This window comes from Folsomia candida, unplaced genomic scaffold (assembly GCF_002217175.1).
Source record: "Folsomia candida strain VU population unplaced genomic scaffold, ASM221717v1 Fcan01_Sc008, whole genome shotgun sequence".
Classification (NCBI taxonomy): domain Eukaryota; kingdom Metazoa; phylum Arthropoda; class Collembola; order Entomobryomorpha; family Isotomidae; genus Folsomia; species Folsomia candida.
Window position 1 is genome coordinate 5,069,311 of NW_019091200.1, and position 13,384 is coordinate 5,082,694.

Genomic DNA, 13,384 nt, shown 5'->3' on the forward strand with positions numbered 1-13,384 from the left:
TACATTGTTCGCTAAACACCGTTTTTTTAATGGAGAGATGAATCGCACACCACCTTGACCAGACCAGAGTTCATCTTTTAGAGATCATCTTTGGTCACGTTTATTAACAAGATTTTTTTCTTCTCTTAAATGGAAATGAATTGGTAGTTAGTTTAACGTGTTAAGTTGTAGATTTTATTTTACAGTAATGAAAAGAAAACTAACCTGACTCGTCTTCTGTGAAATGAAATAACAGATAGATGAGTTTCGCTAATGAAGTAAAGTAATCAATCACGATTTGTTTTGTAGGGATTTTTTTTTCGGGAAAAAGTGTGTCTCTCACTTATTGACACAGTGACTCAAATTGCGTAGTTTGGCCGATATTTAAAAAATTTGGGAAAATGTTTTATTTTATAGGGGTAACATTTAAGGTTAGATAAGCTTGTAATCTAAAAGCTAAAATATTGATGATTCATTAATTGTATTTATGAAGGTAGGAAAACGTGTTGATGTTTTTCGCGAAATGTGACGTCATGTGAAACATTTTGCAATTTGCGAATATTTGAAACAAAATTTAAATAGGTAATACTTGAGTGCAGTTGTAATAATTATGATTGCTTTGATTTTATGAAGTTATAAATATTTATTTAATTCGAGATACAGATTTTGTGTAACTTTAGCGTTTCAAAGTAGAATTTGAAATGTACAAGAAATAGTAGAATTACTTGCAGGAGCTGACATGTCGCTGATTATGTAAATCCAAAGTTTTTAGTGAAAAGTCTGTAAACTTATGTACATGCACAAACTTTTCAACCGTTTGCAAAGATTACGAAGAAAAATCGAATTTGACTGCATGTAATGAAGTTTTGTTTAATTGGATAGATATTTGTTTAACTTTAGTGTTTTAAAGTAAAATTTCAAATGTGTAGTAAAAAAATAAAAAGACGAAGATATAGCTGCATGCATGGAACAAGATATACTGCAATTTACATGACTGCATTCATGCCTTCAAGTAAATTGAATGTTATCAACCTAGAAAATGCTGCAAACTTATAAATGATTCCACTAGTTTACCAAGATTACGAAGAAAAATCAAGGTACACATCTGTGTACTATAAAAAAGTACATGAATTTAAAAAGTGTCTTTGTGGCATTTCACGTCAGCCTTCGTAATTCCGTAAATACACAAACTTATGAAACTTACGAACATCTCTAAAGTTTGCTTACGAACTTTACGAAGATAAAAGGCATATTTTTCGTTCGTAAACTGATCTTCGTAAAGTTAATCTAGTTACGGACTTACGAAGGCAGACGTGAAACTCCTCTTTATTTTGTACAAGTTTGCAAACTAATTTTACTAGGTTGGGAATTACGTCATTATTTCTTAACGCTAATCCAATATTTATCAACCCTTTATAATTTGTTACTACTACCAAATCCTCTTCGTCTAGACCACACCACAGATCATGCCAACTAATACCAAATGGTAATACATATCTAAGTACAAGTAATAAAAAATTAGCCGAATATCAGTGACTGGGCCAAAACCTGACCACATTATGTCAGACCAGTGAATCTTGAGAAAAACGGTGCTTTGACTTATCTCTTCATTCAATTCAGACGGTAATAAAAACACGAAAAAACCAAACCAATCGACGCACATGAAATAATAAATATTGCATTTCTACTCCTAAGCAAAGTGGTCGATTTCATTTTTTGTGGGTGGTTTGGTTTGGTCAAGAAAAATATCAACTCAACTCACTGAACCAGATTTCATTGACGGGAAGGAATAAATAATCGATGGGAATTGAAAAGCCTGGCTGTTTTTTTTAAAAAATATGGGTCATTCTAAAATTTTTACAGGTAACTAACCTACCATTATGCAAATTTAAGGAGATAGATACTCATTAATTAAAACAATGTAGGATTAATTACACGTTTTAAGAGGGTAAATTGTGTAGACTTTTTTTGTAATCTTTTGAAAATGATGATCTCTTTAAATTTACGATGCATTTGCGTAACCTGATTTTTATCAGGGATAAGCTTTTGGATAAGCTTCAAAATTTTTGCAGAGTTTATACATAACCTGCCATTTTATATGCAAATTCAGTCATTCACAATATTTATTTAGTGAAACAATGTCGAATTAATTACACGTTTTACACAGATAATCCCTTCCTTATTAAAGCGGGTGTAAGTTGGAGCAGGTTTTTTAAATAATTTAATTGTACGAATTCAACTGTTTAATCGCGAATTATGTAATCCACTCGAGTTTTTGCGGTATTCAGAAAACTTTTTGGTTAGCTTCTTGCTTGAATTGTTTATGCATTTATGCAAGGATTTGTTTGCTGCAAGTTTGTGGTGGACTAGGTTGTATTGCATAAACCCGTTAAGTGGTGGGGGATCATATCTTATTGTTCGTAGAAAACTGCAGATATTTAATAGTTTAATGGAAATCAGGTACGTAACTTTAAGTGAGTTCGGTTAAGAAGAGGTGGAAGGATGCATAATGTGACGCGGATGGTGGTCATAATTGATTTAGTGATATAAAACGTGTTACATGATGAGTTGAAAGGTATACATGGAAAGGTTATCAGGTCAGGATATTAGTGAGACGATGATCCGTTAACACAAGTGTTTAAATGAAATGATATTTATTGGGAATAATTGAGGAATTGGGTAAAGAACAAGATAATAATTTTTATAGATATTTGTATCTGACTAGATATTTAGGTTTGGAATTAGGGAAATTTTTTGCGAGAATATTAATATTAGCATATTTTATGTAATTAATGTATTTATGGTATGCAAAGTAAAGCCATATTAATTCTTAAAAAAACTAGTAACTAGCACAGCCATTAAACTAAGGAGGAGAGCCCCTCTACATGCCCCTCTCAGATCTCGATGCCTTTTGCATATGTAGTAGCCCTAGGTGAGTGAAGGATAACCCTAGAGTGGTTTGATGCCATGGCCACATTTGCCCCCGCCACACCCCCTCAAAGGTGTAAAAAACACGAAAAAAGCCCTGTTTTCATGTACTTCAACTGTCACCAAAAATCCAATTTTGCTCGGATTTTCATAAAATTTACATTTTTGTGATCCCAGATACTTGTGTGATCATATCCAGTAGCAATCTCAACCTTTTTGAAATTTCCGAAATTTTAGGACATTCCACTGCTCATGAATTATTCGAAAATTTTCAAAATTTCAAAAAAGTTGAGATTGCTACTGGATATGATCACACAAGTATCTGGGATCACAAAAATGTAAATTTTATGAAAATCCGAGCAAAATTGGATTTTTGGTGACAGTTGAAGTACATGAAAACAGGGCTTTTTTCGTGTTTTTTACACCTTTGAGGGGGTGTGGCGGGGGCAAATGTGGCCATGGCGTCAAACCACTCTAGGGTTATCCTACATTCATCTAGGACTATCAAATATCCAAAGGGCATCGAGATCTGAGAGGGGCATGTAGAGGGTCTCTCCTCCTAAGGGGTTAATTACGATTAAAAATTCAAAGCGTTTGGACACAGTTTAAATTAATGTGATGTCTTTCGAAATCAGGAAAAGTAGTGATTCGTTTTTTGCAAAAATTTGAAAACCTTAAATTGGCCCAAGAAATGTATCTACAATCAATTACATTTATATACATACAATCTACGATTTTTAACAAAGGTGTTATCACTAGTCAGAAAACTGTAGAATTATTTTATACTAAATTTTACAAAATACAGATCATTGTAAAATTAAGATAGATTCACAAACCAATTTATAATTGTAGTTTTTGTATACTTTTGCAAATGCTTTTATATAGGTTTACCAATTTTATTACTGGGTTGATCCAATTGATATCGCCTCTGTGTAAATGCATAAAAGTGTAGAGTTTTATTTTTTTAATTCAGACCAATTCCCTACTTTTTATAAATTTGCTTAAATTCATGGACGATGCCATGAGGTAATTAAGTCACCAGCAAGTAATATACCACATTTAGTTGTACCCCTTAGATTTATCTAATAGACATAGAAAATATCTATTCACGTTAAGAAATAATATCAACTATATGTCAAATTTACTACTGACGTCGCAATGTCCCAACCTAAAAAAAAATTTAAGTGTAAAATTTAAGTTTTTGAACATGTGTAGACTACGAAAAATCCAGTATAATCAAAATCTAGCTCAAAATTTCGAAAACAACTCCACTTTAATTTCAAATTTTAGTCTAAATAACGTCCTCTAAACGACTTCCTCGCACAAAAGTTTCTTCGCATTTTTATGCATATTAGATATTCCACACACCCAACCTAAAAGTATTATGACAGTTCAGCCAAGAATAAGAATTTAGTCGGAGAATACGCCAACAATAAAAAATTTGGTGCGGCGCTTTCGTCATCAGTCATTACTACATTTCCATTCCGTTTCCATCTAAATAATGCTCGATTGTGTTGCATTGTTGTCAATTGTCGTGTCATTCATGTTTGGACATCTTCCTCTGAACCCGTTATCTGGCTTTTCTCATCTCATTATCATGCAGACATCTCATCGGAAGATGAACAACTGATGAGCCATGCGATGCGAAGGCACAACTCTAACTGTCCAATCGTATCGTATGTAAAAAGACCGACTAAACAACCGCACCTTCTTCTTTATAAATCTGTCAAAAGTCTAAAATCAACCCGTACATAGATATACACGCCACGCATATTTGTGCTTAATTTTCTTGCGAGAGGGTGAAAAAATGAGGTGTGAAAAATAGGTTTTTTAAAAGTCGGGGATTATTCGAAAAGGAGATTTTTATTTTTATTTTACCTGTTGGAAAATGACATGGGTGACGAATTGGAAGTACAGTTTAGGTTACAAACCGTCGGATTTACGTGAAAATGCTATGTTTTTTGTTCACAAATTTTCTTTAAATCAATGTTTTCCAAGAAACTTTACATTTTTGAGTGGGTTTAAAACTACAAAAGTGATTTTTATGCAATTTTTTCTAGTAGAAGAAAGTGGGAAAAATTGATTAATTTCGCCAATTATTTGCTTGTATACGGTGACAAATTTTTCATACAAATACAAAAGGCGTTAGGACATGGTTTTGACGAATTCGCGGGTGAATATCTCTGGCGGGGAGTTGAATTTTGAACTGATTTTTGGTCAGTTGTAAGATAATACTCTCAAAAAGATATATTTAAAATTTTAGGCCGATAGCTTTATAAATGCCCCCTCCAGTGCCCCCAGACTTGGAAGGAGCCAAAAAAACACTTTCCAAACTGAATTACTCATATAGCATGATAACCTAAGAGGTCAGAGGTGAATGATTGTTAATATTACAACCCTAGATAATCATTGCATGTAATAATAAAAGAATCTACATGAATTACATAATGTTGGGCCTCCATCGTCGCTGATACTTTTTCATGAAAATTGATAAATTGGACCGTGCACAGGAAAATTGACCTGCTGACCTTGAACGCGGACCCACTCGGTCAAATGAAGATTGAGGGCAAAGCTCTAAGTGTCCCAAATAATATTAAATTAAACAGTGAAGATTTTGTGTAAACAGTTTTGGAGAACGACCCTAGCTAATCAGCTGTCGCGGAATCCTAAAAAACTCGTGAACTTATTTGGAAAATTAATGGTCAAATTTTTTAGAAAATAAATTTTACTAATCTTTTTGTGTCCCCTACTGCAGAACTATTTTATCTACAAGGTACAAGTGACAAAATAATAAAATTATTGCGTTTTGGTTAGTTAAATTATTTCTGAAGTTCGACATCGAAAACGACGGGAACTTTTCCAAAAATTTTATAAGGTCTGATGAAAACTCAGTCCGTGGGGTATAACCACTTATCAAAATTTTGTCAAAAGTACTTCAAGTGCAATATACTATATGTACCTTGGATAAAAACCACGTTAGGGATTTTTAGCATCAAAGTCGTAAAATGTGGGGGCCTTAAAAGTGGAAGAGTTGCGTTAAAGAGCGCATTCCATTAAGACAAGTATGAAATTAGACTGCAAAACGGACTTAAAAGATACGCATAAGGCAAAAGTGGTTTTATATAGTGAAAAGCATGCTAAGTCCCTTAAAAATAGTCGCAAAGACGATTTTTGCATCAGGACCTCAGAAAAAAATATATCGCTCAACGCCATTTTATAAGAACACTGGTTTGGAAAACTAAAAAAGGACACCTCTCCAAATTTGACCTTGCCTCATTTCGCAGAGTACACAAAATCGGAAGCCAGATATGCTTACCTATAGTTTGAGACATGGGCTTTCACATAAAACAAGTTAGAAATCTCTACGACTAAAAACCATCCCGCAATTAAAGTATGAATTTGTCAAAACCATGTCCTAACGCCTTTTGTATTTACATGTTAAGTAACTGAAAGGTTTCATGCAAATTTTTTGCCAAGTTGCCGAAACGTATCTTTCCTCGCGAATTTCTTGCACTTAATCCCGCAAGAAATAAACCGACTTTAAAAGTACAGGCTAAATTAAGAACTGTGCTGCTCCCTTATTAGAGAACTGAGCTGGCTAATTGGTACGTACGTGCACATGTAAAATTAAATATGTAGATCAATCACCCCTCAAGAGTGGCTTGGTCAGTGTTGTCACGTCCAAATTTGGGTTGGGTCGAGATTTATCAGTCAATCAATAATCACAACATGCACAATAATTGATATCCGATTTCATTTCAAATCAGGTCAGATCAAATATCAAATTGTGCTCTGAATAAATCTGAGATTCGAAATCGAAATGGAATTATTACACGATAAATTAAGCCATGTTCTCGTTTCGGATGTGACCAAATTGCAAATTGTTTCGCAAAGGGTGCAGTCACAGGTGGAAAATTATTTGATTTTAGTACTTTCGCGTAGGCCGAATTTATTGGTCTTGATTTATTTTAAGGGGTACACGTTTGCCGTAAAAATTAAAAGAATGACCAAAATTGACAAAATGACACGACCAAAATTTGAGACAGGAAGTGTCGTCAAAGTTTTTAGCACAAAAATTTCAAACAAGAATTTTTTAAAAATTTCAGAGTAACAAGAATTTCTTAAAAATTTCAAAGGATTTAACAAGATTTTTTTAATTTCAAAGAAACAGGAATTTTTTTAAATTTCAAATTAGCAAGAACTTTTTAAAAATTTCAAACTAACAAGAATTTTTTTAAATTTCAATTCTAAAAATTTCAAAGTAACGAGAATTTTTTAAAAATTTCAAAGTATCAAGAATTTTTAAAAAAATTGTCAAAATTATGCCGACCCCGTTAAGCTAAAAGGACATTATATTCACATTAATCGTGTCGCTGAGAGTAGAATTTGTATACAGTTTGGCACTTTCTTTCCATCAATATTGTAATTGAGAAAGTCTCACCTCATCATGCGAATAGAAGAGACGATGACATGTCTCATTATCACATTTTTTCTCACAATCGGTGAAGAATGGACTAAACCAAACCACAAAAAGCCGACCGGGCCAATAATACTGAAAGTATTTAGCGAAACCATTTCCCTTTTGGTAAAGAGATCATTAAGGTTTCGTTTCAGTTTTACTAGGAACTTTTAGCACTAATGGTGGTGTGGTGGTCATCATGAGGTGAAGGAAGGGAACGAGAGGAATAAATAGATTGACAGGGTTTCGACAAGGTATGTTGATAAGTGGTTGATAAGGTTTGGCTGTGACGCCAACGCCACTAATTTCTTTTTTCATAGACGGAAAAGATGATAAACCTGGAATAAAATATGAATGCCTGAAAATAGGATCTAAAATTTCATAAAATAAGTTTCCGAGACTTTCATAATGCATGAAATCTGTCCTCAGTGGTGGAGGAAATTTACAAATATGTAAATTTTCACACTCGAAATTGAAAAACTGTACAGTTGACAGTGCATAACTTTCATAAAGATCGGTATAATGTATGAAATCCAGAAACTTATCGTCAGCAGTGGAGGAAATTTGCAAATATTTTTGCACACTTGAAATTGAAATATGGTAAAATGCACAATTTTCATTAAGATCGGTATTGAAATCGAAATTTGCATAAAACCTGCAACACCCATTTTTTAAGGGAATTTGAAACCTGTCAGTGCATAAATAATAAATTTGCACATCTCCCATTTCATGCACTTCTACTCTCTTCCGAAACACTGCCTTTGACCAATCAAACCACAACTTTTAATTTAAAAACTTGATCATTACGATCGAGGTGCAAATGACGTCGTCTTTTTCGCAAGCTTTTCTTAAATCTCATCTCCTCCACTATAATTTGGTCCAATGCAATCCAGCTCGGTCAACTTTTGTGTGATTAGAAAGGAAAAATAAATATGGGGCGTAAAAATAGTCAACACTTTCTTTCCGTAGAAAATAATAAATCAAATTTTAACGACAAATTGGTACCTACTTAATAATCTAGGAACCAAATTGTCGCAGAATTTGTAACCAAAAAGAATCAAAAATCCAATTTTGCTTGGATTTCGAAAATTCTTGCATCATTACAAATATTATGAGAATTGATTTGTCATATATGTCAAATATCAAACTCATAACAAACTTTTTTGAATTTTAAAAAAATATGTTCAGAAATTCGAGTCTTCAAAAACTCGAAATTTCGAAAAAATTAATCAGATAACCCTATTTCACAATATTGTGAGTATTTGTACGAAGCAAATTTCGAATTTGCTACTACGCTGGAATTATTTCGTAACATGATAAATTTAAAATAAAATTACAGTCCTCATTGTTCGGTAATAAATCGTTACCACTTTGTTACCACATTATTTAGAGTATAAATAAATACATATTTACAAGTTATGTTTCAGGATATTTTTTGAACTCCCTCCTTCTTTTGTAATTCACTGACCTTAGGTATGAATTGCGATCGTACTTGTCAAAAAGCGTATGATATGTGGAGAGACCAGGTCGTAAAAGAAGGTTGTAATTTTGCATGTCTAAAATTATGCGAAAATTATTCGCAAATGCAAATGCAACACGGAAGGAGGTGCATGTTGCCAATCCAATTTAGTCAATCACGATCTTGTAAAATTTGGGGTAATAAATTGGGTGCAAATTGATTGAAATTAGTAGCTCTCCTGGTTACTCTGAATTACGTGGTGACTTGTTGAAACGGTGGATTTGCAAAATTTCGTCATAAATTTATCGTTCGAATTTGAAGTTCTAAATTTGTAGTTAAATCTTAAAAAAATTAAGAACGGGAATATTTTGTAGAAATATAACTAAAATGTAACGATTCATAGAGGATATTGGAATATTCGGTATTAAATACTTGACGAAAATAATTTATGAATTTAATTGACTTGTTGAATCCGTTAGACTTTTTTTGGTACAATTTATACTCTCGTTAATGAAAGCAGATATTATATTGAGAAAATGAATATATTAACTACAACTCGAAAAATCTGAATTCCACACTCCGTAAACCACACAAATATTTTTTTCTCCATAGATGTTGGTTTTGTTTGAAAACTAAAAAATAATTTTACATATGATAATTAATAACAAAAATAAAAACTCAAATAATCCAATTACAATTAAAATAATGTATAATTAATCGAAGTTCGAAGTTGTTAATCAATTACTGACTTTCATTTACTCGCATCCAATTTTTATTCCCGATCGGATCATTTCAAAAATTCAAATAACGTTTTGCACGTATGTAAATACTACACAACAAAGTTCAAAATATTTCCAAACCTGTAATTATCCCGTCATAATAATTTTGAAGAAAAGCAAACAATGCAGCGAAATTTGTATGTATAAGACGACCCGCATACATATTTCAATTTAATTAATGCACTTTATTTCCCATTGTTATACATAAATTCCGACCGGTTTTACCACAATTTTATTTACGACGCGGTATTTTTATCGATACCCATATTTTTATGCTTCCATCCATTCACATAAATTTAGAAAACAAACACAATACATTTTCATTCATGTCAAGCGATTCGTTTTTGACAGGAAGAATTTTTGTTTCTAAAAATGAAACTTAATAAATAAATACGTGATCTTAATCAAATTCTTGTTCAAAGTTTAAGCAGAATATGCCATGTCATGTCAGAGTCAAGAGTTTGTCTTGTCTTAAAATTTTTATTGCTCAAGTTTTGATCAAGATTGTTGCGAATTTTGCGTATTATTTTTGCAAAAGTTAAAATCAGACCACCTGCTGTAGGGTGGGGTAGATACATAAGTTTGTTGTTTTTCTGCGTAAATTCTGCTGGTTTGGATTAAATAACATGCTCCCAGCTAAATATTAAATAAATTGAAGGTGGTCAGTCACCTGGAGTGATTTGTGGACCGATTAAAAAGTCAGGAATGCTGTTCCAGAAGGAAAAAGTATGTAAATATTTTGGCAAAAAATGGACACATTTTTATCAAAGATCCACATTTTTATAAGAAAAATGAGACCTGTTGAATAAGTACATATTCGCAAAGTTGAAGAATTGGCCCAATTGTTTTATCGAGATTGAATCCAAATCAGAATCACTGGTTGTTGGATGGATGGATGGATTACGTTTTATTTTTTGTAATCGATTCCTATCTCTGTCTTCGAGTTGATGGAAATCGTGAGTTATTTGACATTCATCAAAATGGAATGATTTCCCATCTCAATTATAAAGTTGTGATGGGTGTATTCACGTCAAAACTGAGGGAAATTTTATTACTGGTAAAAGATATGGGAAAACATTAGGATTGAAAAGGATACAATTTTTATTCGCAAATTTATTTTGGTGCAATTTGGCGAAAAAAATTTGCAAACTAAATTCCACTGTTAAATAAAACGAAGAGATATTACATAGTTCACGCTGGTTTTTGTAACCCAATAAACTTAATAGAAATGAATTTACATATAAAGATTTCTGAAGTTTCACAAATAAAAGCTGACAGATTGTTAGACGTGGAATCCGCTAAATATTTATTTTGTAAAAGTTAAATAAAATGCTTATTATTAGATGTATGTACGGCAGACGGCTTTGGAATCAGTTAAATGTTAGTTTTTATGGCTAAACTATTTCGAATTTATACATATAAATAACGTCGCTGTATGAATGTATGTTCTCAAAGTTGTAAAATATTTTTACTATTTACTCGATTACAAACGTTCAAGTTTTATTCTGATGATTAAATCAACCGATTTTGAGTTAATATTTGTAAAACGTCATTTGGAAAATTTTAAAATATTTGATTACTCTATTTCAATAAAAAGTTGTAGTTTTACAGCAGATTCATGTTTCTGAACTAAACTTGTAAATTTGTAAAGTTTCTGAGAAATAACGACGTGAATTTTCAAGTAACACTAAAATTTTGAAATTTGCAACTTTTGACGTGAATTTATTTATACACAGTACATTCCTACCTTTGGCTAATAAATCCTTCTAAAAATTAATGACTGACTTGCCTCCCATTTATATTTAGTCAGCCATTCAATTCTTCTTGTTCTCATTCTGGTCATGATGCCAGAATAAAAATGCATCCATTATTTTACTTGTCATCGTTAAACGTCGTGCTGCTCATGATTCTGGTGACTTTGATTCCGTTCCGTTTTGATAATTTTTTTGAGATGGCGTGACCTTAAAGGAATCAAAAACAATAAATATGTCATTACCTTCTAATAAACTATACATTTGCATAAAATGTATGTTAAGGAACCATTATTTTTTTTGTTTTACAGATAAAAATCATCCAATCCAGTCATTCCAGAGGGTGTTCTACTAAACTGGGGACCTAGTTTCCCACAGGAAAAATAAGTACCGGAAACAGTTTAGTTTTTTTAAGTGGGAATATTATCAGAAAATTTCCATCTTATTGAATGCATGGATAAGACGAGACAACCAACCAACTGGTCTAGTTTGGATAAATACTTACCAAGTTTAAGGGGAAGGGCTGAATTTCGTTAATTGTGAGAATCCGGTCCATTTTCAAGGTCAGTTTTTTTTTAAAGAAATGTATTCTTTTAATTTGTATGTCGAGTTTTATTAGTTGATTAAATAGAATGCGTCATAAAGTGTAAAACTGTAACGTCGTTGTATAAAATTGTTGAAGAAATGTAAAATCGGTAAATGTAAAAGGTTAATGGTGATTGGAGCCAAATGGAAGTTTTACTTTTACTAAGAAAACTGAAACATGAAATTTGGGTTATTAAATCAAACCAAATAAATTGGAAGAAATTGATATGCGTTAAAAAAATATATTTTTGGATCCCGTGAAATTTTTCTTTAATTAATTGCTGATCAATCTCAACGTCTCAATTTATTTTAAAAAATGCTTCCGAACAAAGTTTCGCTTCAACGACGATTTGTGATTTTGAATATATTTGCATTGCAGTTTATAAATTAACGTAGGTGAAGTTTTGTTCCAAAATTACTTGAAAAAGTTGCATAATTAAGATAAGGCAAAAATAATAAATTAACAGTCAAGATTAAGATTGACCAATTTTTTAACTAATTTTATAACATTCGAGGATTTTATTTATTACCATTTTTTAGGATGAAAGGAATTAAAATTTGTTATTTTTGATAGCTAACAACTATAAATTGATCCAATTATCTAGTTTTTATTACGAAGAAGTGATAAATATCGGAAATTACGAGATTTTTTTCAAAACCTACGAATTTATTTATCCAGCAAGTCTATCCAACCATACATATTTTTTCTTAATTCATTCCTGATCACGTCCCACGATTTTGTTTTATCCAAATAATTTTTTATTCATCCTGCGGCCCAACTTTTATAATAACGTGTTGCTCGTCATGTCATGTTTTATGTTGGTTTTTTGTTGTTACATATTGCACACCAGCCAAGAAAGCACAAATGATTTCGACTTATTTATTATTCTTCCCGTGAGGAGTAAATGATGCCCCATTAAAATTAAAATCTCACCTTTTCCAAGTCACAAGTCTGCCTTGGTTTTCTGCTGGCTTTTCTTTCTTGTTCTTGTTACATACCTAGATGATGATTATTATTGTGGCTGCGCTTTTATGAACTGAATACTAATGAAAATGTGCAGGGAATTGTGATGCCGTGAAAATGAAGTTAATGCACTTTACTGTACTGAAAAATTTTGTGGTTTAGGTAAAGAAATGAAGAGTATTTAGATAATGCGGTAATAAATTTATACCGAGATAGTGCGACAAAAGTTGTAATTTGGTACGGAAACATATGAATTTTGCGTAGAAATTTAAAATTTTGTACAAAATGGTAATAATTAGTTACCAATTGGTAAATAAGGATCGAGTCAGTTAATCCAATTCATCCCAAGTTCTGGTCAGTGGTAATAACGTTTATTACCGAAAGTCATAAAATTTATTGCTTTTTAAGACACGTGTATTTATTAACCATTTTATTGTCCACGTGGAGATACTGGATTGCATTTTTTTGGGAAATTAGATG

The 13,384-nt window shown here is 32.0% G+C and overlaps 1 protein-coding gene across 1 annotated transcript in view; it reads left to right on the forward strand.

Annotated features, from left to right (window-relative positions):
- Positions 1-13,384, forward strand: part of LOC110853566 — a 78,992-nt gene that overhangs the window by 44,392 nt on the left and 21,216 nt on the right. Inside the window, exon 3 of the mRNA XM_022101852.2 lies at positions 11,667-11,918. The gene's annotated coding sequence lies outside the window, so the exon portion shown is untranslated. The remainder of the gene's footprint in view (positions 1-11,666; positions 11,919-13,384) is intronic.